Raw genomic sequence first — 16,645 nt, 5'->3', positions numbered from 1 at the left:
ATGACTGACACTGGGTCTCTTAGACTCTTTTTTAAAATCTCATGACAAAATATCTCTGGTTTTGAAAAAGCAAACTATCATTTACATACATACTACACATACAGTATAGGTGGACAGTCAAAAGACTCCGAAGATCCTTTTCCCTGTTTCAGTGTCAGTGTACATACTATTATTTGCCTTTATAGGGCAGTATAGTTAGTATAGTTCAGTCAATAACTTATAACTACTGTTATAAATTATAACAGTAATAAGTTTAGTTAATTAGCTTTTCGTATTAGCTTCAAAACAAAAGCAAACCCCAGCCTTCAGTATGTCTGTCTGAGCTTGTTGGACATACATACAGGAATAGCATGACCACTGTTATCTTGTTTAATGATCCATCTGAAATTCTATTGGCGAAGATTCACTATGTCTGGCCATAACAGAGGCTACTCGATACTTATCGGTATTATATTTCCAGGTCTTTGAATCACATATATAGTATAACTCTCCGTCAAGCGTAGAACGGTTTCCCAATGACTTCTGGTCCAGAAGTCTTCTGGACTGAGTTACCAGTTTTTTAGGAGAAAAATGTAATGGTCAACTGGGAAACACTGACGTATTGGTTTAATGGATAAATTCCACATCACAACATTATCAATGTTAAATGTAAATTAGTAGGAGTGAATGCAATTCAGAAAAATATACAGCGTAACAGTCAAATGTTTAAAGCTATTTATTGGGGTAGTTACTGAATATTTGCTCTGAAAAAAAAATTAACATGCTTAGCCCTAAAATGTATGCTAGTGTTTTATAAGTTGCAGGATTGATTGAAGGAGAAATGGGGATTATCACATGACTTGTCACATGACTTGGCCCCACCCCCGAGAGAACCAGGCCATTCCCCAATCATACTGCTAACTATCCCTATCGAGATAAGCAAAGACAGCTATAACAATATTTGCTTCTTGGTCACTCGCATGTTGCTATACTGTCTGTATTGCCTAAGCATGCTTCCTGGAGCACAGCAGAGAGGATGCCACCCCTATCCCCGTCTGCAGTAGCACGCTGTCAGCGGGCTGGTCAGGGAGGTGCAGCAGGAAATTGGCACACCGGCTTCACTATATCACAAGGTCAAACACTGGCATTGTAACGGAAAACTGAATCCCCCATTTCCATGCTCTTGATATTCATTGGTTGCATTTTTTACACAGTCATTGTATCCTAACTGCCAGTACATAAGGGCCACAGCTAGTTGCTAGTTCCACACGTCAAAGGCAGGGAGTGCCATTCATCTATAAATTTGGCAAGATGCAGCCCTTGTATCTTCCCTGTGAGACGTTTCTTCATCTCCTTCTTTTTGTGCTGCTTCATTGGATTGCTGTTTATTTCTCCTGCTTGGTCTATAGTGCTGACATCACAGCAAATTACAGAGAGCAGCTACAAGTGTGAAGTCCTGTAAAATGCTGCCGGTTGTCTTTTCCTATGAATGCAGGTAACAAAAAATTCCGAGGCAGTTTTGGACAAACTAAAACCTATTTTTGGAAAGGATGAAATTGATATAGTTTTTCTGTGAGAAAGGTGGTTCTAAGGGTGGCGCCTAACCAAGACCTAAATCTTCACATGATCTTCCTGCAGCCCAAAAGTATGTTGTTACGTGAACTAAACGGGTCTCTAAATTATCCATAATGTTTGTATGCACCCTGTCTGATGCCCTGTGCGTCTTGGGTTAGCAGTTACAGATTATGTATCTATGAATGAATTTTGAACATAATATAAATTGAAAATCATTTGTAGAAGTGAAATGAGTGCAAATATATGTACATATGTTTATTCATAACTGCACTTCTCTATTCATATGCCTGAGCGGTCACATGACATCTAGATTGCTACGCTCTTCTCTGTTATTATGTGCTTTGCGGAGAAAAGGCAAAGTGACTCCTTCAGACATTCATAAACATGGTAATAAGCATATGTTACTTATCAATGCACTTTCTGTCCTGTATGACATCTGAAGAGGGAAAGAGGTTTTTATATACATATATATATTTTTTTTTTTTCTGGCATGGTAGTGCAGTGGTTAGCACTGTTGCCTCACACCTCTGGGACCCGGGTTCGAGTCTCCGCCTGGGTCACATGTGTGTGGAGTTTGCATGTTCTCCCCATGTCGTTGTGGGGTTTCCTCCGGGTACTCCGGTTTCCCCCCACAGTCCAAAAACATGCTGAGGCTAGTTGGACTTGCTAAATTGCCCGTAGGTGTGAATGGTGTGTGAGTGTGCCCTGCGATTGGCTGGCCCCCCATCCTGGGTTGTTCCCTGTCTCGTGCCCATTGCTTCTGGGATAGGCTCCGGACCCCACACGACCCAGTAGGATAAGCGGTTTGGAAAATGGATGGATGGGATATATATATATATATATATATTTTTTTTTTTCATTTTACTTTTTATATGTTTAAAAGTAGAACAGGAATAGAAACAAAGCTATTATTGTAGGTGGATTTTGCGTCTCGAAAGAAAGAATCGACACAGTGACGTCGCCGGTCTGCTTTCTTAGTGGCCAGACCCTTTGTGAGTGTCCTTGACAGAGTTCCTGACATACTCTGCTTTTAACCTTGGAGAAAATGGATTGTTCAATTTACTGGGGCTTAAAAGCGACTCCGTACACGACAGCAGCCGTAATTTGCTTTACATCGATTCATAGCAAGTTATTTGTTCGCATAGTCAGCTTGTTCGAGTGGCCAAATCATCTAATTATTTTCATGATCATTATTTTACTTCATGTTAAACCATGACCTTATAAACAAGTGTAGCATGAACAGTCACAATTAGTTCAAGATAAATGTTCATCCAAATTGCTCACAATGTTGTTTTCATGTTCATTAAAAAAATCAATTAGTACATGGAAGTCTTGCTAAACTGTTCACACAGGTTCCCTGGGAATGGAATATGAAACTGATTTAAATACATTTATAAGTGAGGGGGTGGGGATGTAGTCAGAGGGCAAAACCAGTCACTCACCTGTAAGCACTTAATTGTTAATTGTCAGTTAATTGATTGATCATTAATTGCCATTGACCTGTATCTCAGTGGCTTGTAGGGGTGTTTCCCTGCTATTACAACCAAGCTTTTAATAAAAATGCTATTGTGTTCATTTAACCTCCCCTCATGGAAGCAGGTTTTTTTTTTACAATAATTTAATACATCCTTCTCTCCACATCCAATTGATAAATAATTATAATAAAGAATGCAGGAAGATGTAATAGGTGAATAATTACTCAAATCTTTTCTGGCAGCATATGTTAGTGTATTACCTTAAATCATCTTCATTAACCATAAAGGAAGTGGAACGGCATCCATTTATAATGAAGAGCATGTTTCATGAATTCAAGTCTCTGTGATCAGGACATGCATTTGTCCAAACTAATCAATGGCGACAACTGCAAACCTTTTAACGTCATGCCAAAGTAGACGGATATGAGTAATAAGCCTTTGAATGTTTTTGCGGATGCAGCCTCCGTTGTTATTTGAAAATGACAGAAGGAGCTTACCACCAAGATCATCAGACTGTATCTGGCCAAGTCTTGGATCTGAGCTTCTGGGAACGTGAATACCGGAGCGTCAGTGGGCCATGGATACCCTGGAAGATTCAGGGGTGCAAAACTCGACAGGGGCCCTTAAATATGTCTAATTATATATAAAATTGGACAAGGGGGTGCCAAAATGACATTTTGTCTGGGAGTCAGAATTTCTAGGTGCAAGAAGCTACTGGGAGCCAACAGAAACTTAATTATTTATTGGTGGATACTGGAGAGGATGTGATTAGTTCAGTCTTCGATCAGACCACATTTCAAAAGTAGCCTGTGGGACATAAAGCCAGTTCTTAGCAAATGTAAAGCATGTGAAAGCCAAAGACAGCACAGCACGGACAGCACACCAGGGACAGCACAGCACTGACAGCACACCAGGGACAGCACACCAGGGACAGCACAGCACGGACAGCACACCAGGGACAGCACACCACGGACAGCACACCAGGGACAGCACACCACGGACAGCACACCAGGGACAGCACACCAGGGACAGCACACCACGGACAGCACACCAGGGACAGCACACCATGGACAGCACACCAGGGACAGCACACCAGGGACAGCACACCACGGACAGCACACCACGGACAGCACATCAGGGACAGCACACCAGGGACAGCACACCACGGACAGCACACCAGGGACAGCACATGTGCTTTTGCGGCGATGTGAAAAAACATGTCATTGTAAGGACATGACAAAATGACGAGAGGAGTGAATATACAATCTATTTTGTTAATGAGGGTGGATTTAACAGAAATGTTGGGGAGGATTGGAAACAAAAGACAGCTGTTGCAGCATAAAATACAAACAAAAAAAAAAACAGGTGTTCAGCTGTCCAATTATACACCCACCTCCCCCTCCCGCCCTCACTACCCCCCCCCCCCCCCAGCTTGTCTTACAGTGATATGCGAGAATACTGAATCATAATAAACTTTATGCTTGGAAAAAATTCAAACCTTCACATCATGGAGACAACAGCATAACTGCGATGTGATGGTGGCACTAATGAATTACACAGGACTGAGAAGCATCTCTGCGTTTTTTAAAGAGGAGAAAAACAATCATGTTTCAGTCTGGAGTGGATTAAGAACAAAACGCGAACATCTTTAAGTGGTCCGGGAAAAAAATCCGGAATGAAATCCCACAGGCGCTGTGTGGAAATACTGGAAAAGTATCTCTGACTGATTTAAAATCCAAAGAAGATAGAAATTGTAATTCATGCAGCTGAACGCAGAAAGACACATGGTTTTTACCAGAATTTGAATGCAGCGTTTTGCAGACTTGCATATGTAATGGCGTTTCTTGCTGTTTTGATTGTTTTGCCTTCTTTTAGCTGTAGCTCATGTATTGAACAAAATCACTATTAACTTTCAGAGGGAGCTGTCTGGAAAACAGATCACAGACGGAGAGTGCATCTTAATTTGACATGTCTCTGCCTCTGGGGCAGTGGGGATTTATTTAAGCCTCCCGCGTTGACTCTGGTGCCTCCTGGTAATTCCAGTTTCAACTGAAACCACCACTGGATTGCAAGTTCCTACCACAGAGTTACAGCAAAATCGAGCAGACATGAATGCACAGATTGTACCCTTGGAATTGCTCTCTCTAAGCATTCATTTTCCGAATTAAAATGCTACCTTTAATACAATGTTTAAGCATCATTTCCTAGTTTAATTTAAAATTGCGCTGCAATGGTCTAAATGCCTTTACTTGGCACTGCACAGAGCTAGATCACATAGTCCTTTAAAATACATAAACTGTGCTTACGTTAGGGACTAGACTGGTTATTAGTTACAGCACATAAACGCTATCTGAAAGACTGAATACAACAAAAACTATAGTATTTTCCAGAAATACGCTCATTTTTCCAAGCCTCTAATCCCATGCCTGGTGGAGGTGAGCCAGTGGACGCCTCGGACATGATGTCAGTTCACTGGAGGGCGCAGACTTACACCCCCAAGGCAATACAGAGACACCAATTCCTTCAGCCACATACTTTTAGGCCCTGGGAGGAAGTGAACACTCTAGAGGGAAACCCACATAGGTATGAGGCGAGTGCAAAGCCTACACAAACAGAGGCCTGGCTGCAGTTTGACCAAGACTGCGCAGCTGCCACCCTCTGACACACTGCACCACTTTGGCTCATAATAAGATATCTATCCATCTTCCATATCCCAGTACAGGCTTACGCATATTAATGTGTATTCTAAATTTGTTTCGGCCGACTGTCCTTCTGCCCAAATTGCGTATGTCAGTGCACTAATAGCACTTACCGTATTTATCACAGTGACATACGTTTCTTGGCGATGAAGACCGGCTGTTAACCTCTGCTCTGACAGCTCAGGCAGGAATGGAGGCGTTTTCGAGTGTTTCATGATGCTTGAGTTGATGTGCATGTCCAGGGCTGCCCCTAGAGATTTAGGGCCCCATGAAAGCATATCATATTGGGCCCCCATCACAGACCAATGCAATTAGGTTTTTAGGGCTCCTGGAACTATCCCCCTCATTTATGGCACCCCCGTGCATGTCTGTCTCTGACTCTGCTTGCATCGCGGGTCCTCAGGTGGATTAATTAAAACCCGACAGCCGTCCTGCGTCAGAAAGCAAAGGCTCGTCTGCCTGCTGTTTCTGCTGCACTGCTGTCTGATGCATCACATCCTCTAGATGTGGGGATTCCTGCTCTCGTTGGCATATTAAGTCATCATTCTGGGTACCCAGAATCGGATCCCCACAAGCCTTCCGCTCCTGACCCCTCTCATTTCCCCTCAGATCACGTCCGCAAACCTGGAGAGAAGGAGTGACGCAGAAAACAGTTCATATGAAATGCAATAAAAGGGGCCGTATCCATGAATAGGTAAATGAAGAATTCCTTGAAACTATCACAATAGATTTGAACAAAGGCACGTGTGTGTGTGTGTATGATAATGTGTAATGATTACAATGTTACAATGCAAAATTAATCTTGTGTAAAATTATCTGTATCCGTTATTGTAGATAAAACCCTATGATACGGTTTTCTTTTATATTTTTTTGTTTGTCTTTTTTTTTGCTGCAGTGGCAGTGTGTGGCTAACTGGCATAAGCCTTTGTGTGTGTGATCAGAAAGTCAGAGGTTCAAACCCAGTCCCAGCATGCCTGCAGGTCTGTGAGCAAGGTCCTTAACTTCCAGATCCCTGGGCACCACAACAGGTGGCTGCCCTTTGCAACAGAGAGCAAGTTGTGGGGGAGGTATAAAGAGAATTTCCCCACAGTGGTACTGTGGGCAGCATTACTGAGTCTATGGATGGGACAGCGGTACTGTGGGCAGCATTACGGAGTCTATGGATGGGACAGCGGTACTGTGGGCAGCATTACGGAGTCTATGGATGGGACAGCGGTACTGTGGGCAGCATTACGGAGTCTATGGATGGGACAGCGGTACTGTGGGCAGCATTACGGAGTCTATGGATGGGACAGCGGTACAGTGGGCAGCACTACACAGTCTATGGATGGGACAGCGGTACTGTGGGCAGCATTACGGAGTCTATGGATGGGACAGCGGTACAGTGGGCAGCACTACACAGTCTATGGATGGGACAGCGGTACTGTGGGCAGCATTACGGAGTCTATGGATGGGACAGCGGTACTGTGGGCAGCACTAAGCAGTCTATGGATGGGACAGCGGTACTGTGGGCAGCACTACACAGTCTATGGATGGGACAGTGGTACTGTGGGCAGCATTACGGAGTCTATGGATGGGACAGCGGTACCGTGGGCAGCATTACGGAGTCTATGGATGGGACAGCGGTACAGTGGGCAGCACTACACAGTCTATGGATGGGACAGCGGTACTGTGGGCAGCACTAAGCAGTCTATGGATGGGACAGCGGTACTGTGGGCAGCACTACACAGTCTATGGATGGGACAGTGGTACTGTGGGCAGCACTAAGCAGTCTATGGATGGGACAGCGGTACTGTGGGCAGCACTACACAGTCTATGGATGGGACAGTGGTACTGTGGGCAGTATTACGGAGTCTATGGATGGGACAGCGGTACTGTGGGCAGCACTAAGCAGTCTATGGATGGGACAGCGGTACTGTGGGCAGCACTAAGCAGTCTATGGATGGGACAGCGGTACCGTGGGCAGCACTACATAGTCTATGGATGGGACAGCGGTACTGCAGGCTGTCTACTGGCATCCTAGCCCTATACTGCCTTGGTCCAGACCTTCTTTTGACGCTGACCAACATAAGCATGTAGAAGATGGCATGCAGAGTGGATCTATTCACCTATTATTATTTTTCTACTTGGACACAAATTTAGTCTTTTCTTCAACATATGTTCCATTGATGATCTCAAGCCTTCTAATTGCCGGCACCATCAGCCGCCTGAGCTGTATCAATCCTTGGTTTCTTCTAGCAGTTATTGACCTTAAATAATAATAAAAATTTACTCGTTGGCTTTATGGTGTTCCTTTATAATAGAGATACTGGATGACAGATTGCATTATTGCATTGAGCTATTGATTTTCCTTTTGGACCATTGATGTTTATTTTTTTTCTACTTCGGGACTCTTGGGAGTGAAAATGGTAATAGATTTTTTAGAGAGATTTTATTTTTCCATGCAGAACCATAGTATTTTCACTCGAATCTCCCATAAACTAATCCGAACGTTCACTTAACGTAGAGAAGATCTGTTGCGGCTGCACTAAAACTGTGACATACCGGGCCTATTTTATTTCCTATAGCTGTTATTTAGCACGCTAAACTAGTCAGAAGAAACACTCTGAGAAGAAAGTACACTATTCTTTATGAAATAATGATAATGATCCTTATAAACAACATCCTTTTATCTTCCACAAGAGCCAGGGCTAAGTAACAGCATGGTAATGATGCCAGTATCACTGGGGGCAGTTTAGAGATTTTATTTTACCTAATTGCATTCTTTTGGACTACTTGAGGTAACATGCACAAAACTGGCTGAATATGGCCACTCCAGACATGCATTACCCAAATAACCTACCCTGGTGACAGGAAGCAACCACGCTACCCACTGAGCCACCGTGCCACTTAAATTCAACTGCCGAGCTTTTTAAAATTTATGTATTCCTAAAATATATTTCCCCTGTTGTGTGGCGTGGGTTGCATAGTTCAGAAATATGAATTCATATTTAATTAATTCTATTATTATTCATGTATTTTGAGCTCTCTAAACTCTATGGAAACAGAATGTTAAAAACATGTGCCGATACACAACTACGTCGGTGGGGTAGGAGGTGTAAAGAGGGTTAATTACACACAGAACTGAATGTAGCGCAGACAGCGAGTGGGATTACGAGAGCGGGGGGCTCGCGGGGGCCAGAGGGAAAACAGCTATAGGTGAAGGAGCCTTTTCTACTGTGGTGAGGGGAGGGGAATCCGAAACGATGCGGAAAAAGGGGATAACACAAGACACAGTCCCTGCTGCCAGTGCTAATTACCGCAACGCTTCTCTTCAAAGGATGATTCACTCAATTCAAGGGGAAAAAAATGTGCGTGTGACATTCTTGCTGGACATGAGAGAGACAGAGGGGATCTGGTGCTTTTGCGTTCGTCACAGGTACATGTGTGACGTTAATAGAAAAAAATGGAGAAAATCAGCTGCAAATGATACCCTTTCATATTTCTTGTCGTTTTAAAGCAGTCGAATATATGTTTAAATTACAATAAATAATGACCCCCCCCCAAAACAAAAAACTTTCAAAATGATATTTGATGGTAAATGACAATTGATGTGTTTATTTCACTTGGCATGTTTCAGCTTTTTCATGTATCTGGCTGTAATATTCTCCCAAAAGACAAAAAAAAACAGTGTTTTGACTTGATGTGATTTCATGCTGTTCTCTGCTGTTATTTTCCTTTTCTGGATAATGTTTGTTGTGTTTTAACGTGTCACTGAGTGCCGTAACACGATGCAATGCACGTTCCGATGCCAGAGTTGTTAAAGCTGCCACGTCCAATCAAGCCCAGCATCATTAAAAAAAAAAAACTGATAAAGCGATGTTTTAATACGAGGGAAATTTTGTGACTTAACCAGGCTACTGAGAGACAGTCATAGGCTTCATGTTGAAATTAGGCTGCTTGGCTGTCACTGTCATTTGTATTGCGCCCGTATGTTCCAGCTAACTTTCATTATGTTACGACGTTGCACCCTTCTGCTTTTAACTATAGGAGGCCAGGTTGCCATGGATACAGCTATGCTGTGTGCAATTAAAGCGAGCTGACGAGTGAAACTAAATATTTTACCATAAACTAAGTTGAATGTGACTAGTAAATTCTTTATGTAATTGGCTGGTTTGCACGATACACGAAATTTATAAATATGCAAAATATGTTAATTTTATGCGTTATAAATTAAGGAAAAAGCCAAAACAAGAAGCTGCAATAAGTAATTGTTATCAGGACGACGACGACAACAACAACAACAATAATAATAATAATAAAATACATATTTCTTTTTTCATTCTGTAATTCATATTCAGACTTCAGTATCACAATCTGGATAAGCAGTGATGAATGATTTCAAACAAACAAAAGCGCTTCACAAAAATATAGGAAATGTTGGCCTTGAAAGAAGGACAGGAAACCAGGTAACCAGGAAAATTTGATCCAGAATGAAACTCAGAGAAATGCCTTGGATTCCTAGAATTCCCCGATGTCCGTGGAAGGTCAGTGCAGTTCAGGGCTTCTGACCCATTCATCCTGGTTTCATCTCTTTCGCTGTACTGATCTCCTTTATGTGAGAAGGTGTGAAAGTTTCAAACAGCCTAACAATGTTTCCACATCCACTGGGCTGCATAATTAGAATGGAAAAATATTTTGTTCCTCTCAGTTCATGGATAACAGGCTAACATTGAAGAGCAAAATTCCAAAACTCACTGTCCATATTATTCCATATTTTGTTGGTTATGAGATGGGCCACCAATGTTAGGCTTCCTTATCATACGGAACAGTTTTGGGAACCATAACTCACTCGGTCCTCATAACTTAATTCGCTCGCTCATGCTATTTACTTTCATTAACTCCACAGGTACCACAGGTACTTACTTACAAACGTCTGCCATTCTCCTATCCTGTGAACTGGGTGAATTTGGGCAGTTTGCTGTTTAATTGTGGAGGAGATGAATTATAGATGCATATAGTCTCTATGATTTTGGTTTTAGGTTTAAATTCGCTGTTAAAAAGAAAACAACAACCAAATCTTTATGAAGAAAGAGACAAAGGAGTGGTAGGACAGAAAAGGAACCAGGTTCTGATCTCTGAACCATGATCAATCATCTCTGCTGATTGATGGGTAGGTGACCTGAGCAACATATAAAATAAATGTTTTTCTCTCTGAAAAAGAATGAACAAATTAGGTAACCGTTGCTTCCAGTCTCTGTCTCATACATACAGAGTGGACCTACTTCATACTGCTACCTATCGATCATGGTGTTTAGTGGGACGTTTCCCCCAATCTCATCCCTTCCCTGGAACATTCAAGGTCTTCATGCATCTTATAGTCACTTGCACATAACCAATATATCAGGTATGGCCTTCTGGTGTAGCACGTATTTACACAATTACCTTGAAGAAGCCTGTTAAACTTGGTCAGAAAAGTCCATGAAAGAATTTCTGGGAATAAACTCTTTAAATCTAACACACCATCTCGATCTCATCGTAATAGTAAAGGCCTTTGAATCAGTCAAATAGTTTTGAGAGCAACACGAGGATTAAATAGTGACAATTATCTAAATCACGGTATTCTTCTGATGGGTATCTACTTGCAAGCATTGTTAAAATGTTAGATGCTTGTAGAGGTCTGAATCTTACACATGTCGTGGGTGGAACTATGATACATCGGACATAATTTCTGAGGTTCAAACACTCCCTGTATTGCACAAGTGATTTCCATCCCTGCTCTGTGTGAGATCAAAGGCTCCAAATCACACCCCCCACCCCCCCCCCCCCCCAAAAAAAAAGACAGAATTTTAATTAATATTTCTCTGTAATCTACGTGAGGTCTGGCCTGTGAAGATACAGGTTTTTCATAGTCAAGATAAGTCTTCCTGCCTGGAAAACATTTCAGTTTATTTTCCCGTTCCGGAAGTGGTTATGGAAGTTGCACACTCTAAATATGGAATTCAAAATCATTGTACGTTTACTTGAAAATATAATTCTCTGGCACAGGTGAGACATATGGCCAGCCCTGGAACTTCACAATTTAGAAGCACATTTTCTTGTTGCCCTAATACATTTATAAGTGGAGAAAATAAACATTTAACGTCTAAGCAAATAGTATTGTTACAATACTCCCTTTGATTACTCTCAAAATACTCCTGAGCGATCTTTTTCATAAAGGAATAAATCTGTACAAAAGTGGGTGGTGTGGTGGGCATGCTGGTTAGCACTGTTGCCTCACACCCCAGGGTTACAGTCTCCCCCCTGGCTGCACGTGTGTGGAGTTGCATGTTCTCTCCATATCATATCATTGTGGGGTTTCCTCTGGGTGCTCTGGTTTCTCCATGGTAAGGTAAAAACATGGTAAGGTTCATTGGAGTTACCAATTTTGCTGTACATGTGAGTGTGCCCTGCGATGGGCTGGTGCCCCATCCTGGGTTGTTCCCTGCCTGTAGCGTCTGGAATAGTCTCTGTACCCCTGGTGACCATCAATAGGACAAGTGGGTACAGAAAATACATATATGGATGGGAATGCAGAGGTATGATGAAATTTTTCTGTGATATAAACCAATCAATTGGATTAATTCAATTTATGTCAACCACACCTATATCAAACTCCACTATTACCCATTAGTCTGTCTGCACACAGTGCATACCCCCTAAATCTGTCTTCACCTCCCCCCACGTCTGATAAAGTGCCCTTTTCACCTTGAAAGTGACACTTCCATCTTCCATTAATCTAACACTGGTTTTAAACAATAAACCCCATATTCTCTCTGGAATGATGGAGTGCGGCATGCAGGATGTGCCTGGATGCGTGAGCTGTTCCAGGTCTCTGTAACTGTAGGAGACTTTGTCGTGTTTAATGCTCACTCATTGCACTGTTGAGCAGGGACACCGTTTGCGGAGCTCAGCACTGAAAAGGTACAATCACTCCTTCATCCACAGGATCTGCTTTCAAATAGTCCTGCCTCTATAGAAACAGGTGTAATGTTTGAGGATCAAGCACAGAATCAGCAGCAGATATAAGGAACATGGACGCAAAGTGTGGATTATCAGTCCTATGTGTTATCGATTGCTATATACTTATAAGAATGTTTTACAACCTAAAGAAGAAGGTGTTGAACTCTAATCCTTATGTGAATATTTAATGATAGACTTTGAGTCTCAAGGATTTCTTCGTGTGAGCAGTGGGACCACAATTGACCGTCCTTAATACTCAGAAATAGACTTGCAGGCATACCTTGTCCCTTCCCCTGCGCATGATCAAAAACTCTTTGGCTTTCTCCACAGAACAAAGATACTCTGCCTAATTCATCCTCTACCTGTGCACTTGAAGGAGTAATTTGTGCCGTTCAGCGACTTCGGCCTTTGCATCAGCGCTGACTCCCCGCACGCGCATTAACAGGCACAAAAGAGCTATTAGACGTGAAGACTGAAAATCTACATTAGTGCCTCATTCTGCCCGATGCGTTCTTCGAGCGGAGGGACCGAAATACATTTCCTAAGTGGACGCCATCAGGCCCAAGCTCGGCGAAGACGCACAGCTCCATCCGCCATTTTACGTGGTCTCTGATGATCCGTTACTTGTTGTGCGTCCTCATCGATTCCATTTATAATTCTGGTTTGGTCGATGCTGGTGTATAGCTCAGGCTATTTCGTAAAGTTGATCTATGCGTAACCCTTCCAACTGTTTGTTTTGCCATTAGTTATGGTGACTTGAAACTTGGTAAGTGCCTTGCGCATACTACAGATAAATGAGAGATACCACTTAGCCTACCTGCATGTCTTTGGACTGTGATGGGGGAGAACATCAGTGTTATATATGCAAACACACATGTATCTATATCTGTGTAGAGCTGCAGATGTATATTTATACAGAAACATGAATAGAAGAAAAGTTTATGGTAGTATTTATGTAATTCTGCCACGGAGTTAATGTCATCATATGTAAGAAACTTGTTTAAATCTCATAGCCCCCATTAAGGTAACAGTCTTAATGTAATAACAGCACAGTAATTGTTAAAACTGTGCAGCTGTTCCAGGGTGAAAAAATGACCACCTGAACATGAATCAATAAGTGAGTGAATTAACATGTTTACACGCACTCTGGGGGGGGGCGCATGGTGGTGTAGTGATTAGCCCGGACACCTCACACTTCTGGGACCAGCGTTCAAGTCTCTGCCAGGGTTCCATCGGTGTGGGGTTTGCATGTTCTTCCCATATTGTTGTCGGGGTTTCCTTCGAGTAACCCTGGTTCTCCCCACCATTCAAAAACATGCTGGAGCAAGCTAGAGTTAGCTAATAGCCCATAGGTGTGCATGTGCGAGTGAATAGTGTGTGACTGTGCCCTGCGATGGACTGGCACTCCATTCTGGGTTGTTTCCCTACCTTGTGCTAGGGGGGACCCCAGGTGATCCCGTATAAGACAAGCGGTTTCAGGAAATGGATGGATGGATGTACTCACACACATAGCTTTCAGTTTAACATGGGAAGGGGATGGGAGGCAGCGATTCATGCTGCTCGCTGGTGCTGTGTGCACCACTTCCCAGGAACTGCCAGACAGGTCAGCTATCCTACCTACCTCAGTTATCCACTGATGCATGACTGTCTCAGGAAGAACGTGTCTGTCTGTGGTGCCCAGAGGGACAGCAGGGGATCCACGCAGGGCTGTTTTATTCCCAGCATCATTAGGCTGGATGCAGGGCAGCATGCACTTAGCTCATGGCACTTAGTAACACACACAAACCTGTATTCATACCTTTGTGGGGACAGTCCATTCATTTCTATGGTCAAAATCCTGATCCCAGCAATGAAACCCTTAACCCCTACCCAGCCCTGACCTTATCGATAAGTAACCAAACAAAATACAAGACATTTGGCAGTTTTAGTTTTTTGATTGAAGCAACAGATTTTTAAAAAACTGAATTTCCCCTTGTGGGGACCGAAAAAATGGTCCCCACAATATCAAAATATAATGATAACAGGTTTTTATCATGTTGTGGGGACATCTGGTCCCCACAATGTAATGTATACCTGGACTACACACACACACAGTCATGCACAAGCAAAGCTTGAGGTCTGAGTGCAGGCTCAGCCAGCACGCGTCACACAGTGTTCCTGGAGCAATCAGGGGTTATGTGCCTTTTCTATGGTCTATATGGTGGCATCTGTCTGAAATTCAAACTGACAACCATCTGATTACAGGTACAGAGCCTCAACCCACTGAGGCATGCAATGCCCCCCCCACATTTCACAAGTTAAACAAGGCCAATTCTTAAGTACAGAGGCAAACGAACAAATACATTTCATACTGTTTCACATCTACTGGTCTTCCTTCCTTAATGGTACTACAAGTGCCATGTTGGAGAATAATATCTACTAATGATGTTGCAGAAAGTCACCTTCAAGTCACTGATTCTTTTCTGTGTCCAAGATGTTGCTCGCTATTGTAGAATGAAGCCAGACATGTGGAAAATTAACATGCAGCCTTGCACAGTATGTTAGATAAGATATCTAAACAAACTTCAGTGGAAAGGGCCCGGAACTAAAAGCAAAAAGTACTTAACTCCAATTAATCTTTCTAGACACCCTGGCTTTAGCCACATTCAGACTTGCACTGCTGAATTTGGTGAGCTTTAGCTGGGGTGTGAGACTTGTTCTAGTTGAGATGGTGAACAGGAAGGGGATTTTATTTGGATTTTTTGGGATTAAAAAGCTGGGGGAGTCGAACAAATACAAACGGCCCTATTTAACACCCGGCTCTAAGCAGCACCAGGAGCGATGCAGGTGTCTCTGCCACCGTGAGCCCAAGTCAGTTGTCGTTTTCCCACCCAGCACCTAGGTTGTTTAAATAGCAAATGTGCTCGAGCCCATCTGAGCATCCATGCGCGTGTCCGTCTTAAAATGAGGTGCAGTCAAGTGCATTGTTAGGACATTGCTATTTTGAGGAAGTGGAAAGCTACTGCACTTTTGACAACAAAAACCTGGTCTAAAGTCAGTGGCTCAGTATTTGACTGTTATTTGAAGGCCGCATTATCAAGATAGTAACATTACAGCACCTACATAGACACATGCACAACTATGCAAAGGTTTAAAAACAAAAAGATTACAATGTGAACGATCATTAATGAGCTATTTTGAGAAACATATATCATAGTGGTGAGTCATAATATTCACCAGAATGAACTAATCACAATCATGACAAATGAAATTGGCTAATTATTACAATTTAAGAATTTCAGAAACGGTTCATAACTTTCTAATGGACACCAAGCGAGTACAGGCCGTAAGTGTATAAGAACCCACGATAAAAAATAGGCTAACATATTCTTAAACAAACAGGTTTTTTTCATTACAGGTTACCTGCAGGAACATGATACAATATTTTTCATGGTAAAATGTGTGTTGGTAGCTTATGGCTTTTCATTCTTCCCTTTTCCTTGGAATTGTATAAAAAGCATTATTTTCATTGTTCTGCCATCCATTGATACATATTTACTGATTGTTATGTCGTGTTTTGAGAATTAGGCTAAAACATCGGAATCCCTTTCACTGGAGAGAGTACAGTTCTGTACAGTACTGGGCAGCATGTGTCTCAGCAGGCTGAGCCTCTGTGCTGAGCTAGTTTGAGCTCAATCTCAGCATAATAGTCACGTGCTATTATTAATGTTCTCTATTATTAATGTTCTCTATTATTACTGTTCTCTATTATTACTGTTGTTAATGTTTTACTAGTTTGCATGCTCTCCCCATGTCGTCGTGGGGTTTTCTCCGGGTACTCTGGTTTCCCCCCACATTCCAAAAACATGCTGAGGCTAATTGGAGTTGCTAAATTGCCCATAGGAGTGCATGTGTGAGTGAATGGTGTATGAGTGTGCCCTGCGATGGGCTGGCCCC

The sequence above is a fragment of the Brienomyrus brachyistius genome, chromosome 19, assembly GCF_023856365.1.
Source record: "Brienomyrus brachyistius isolate T26 chromosome 19, BBRACH_0.4, whole genome shotgun sequence".
NCBI lineage: Eukaryota > Metazoa > Chordata > Actinopteri > Osteoglossiformes > Mormyridae > Brienomyrus > Brienomyrus brachyistius.
The sequence above is the reverse complement of the archived record's forward strand: the minus strand, read 5'-3'. Positions refer to the sequence as shown.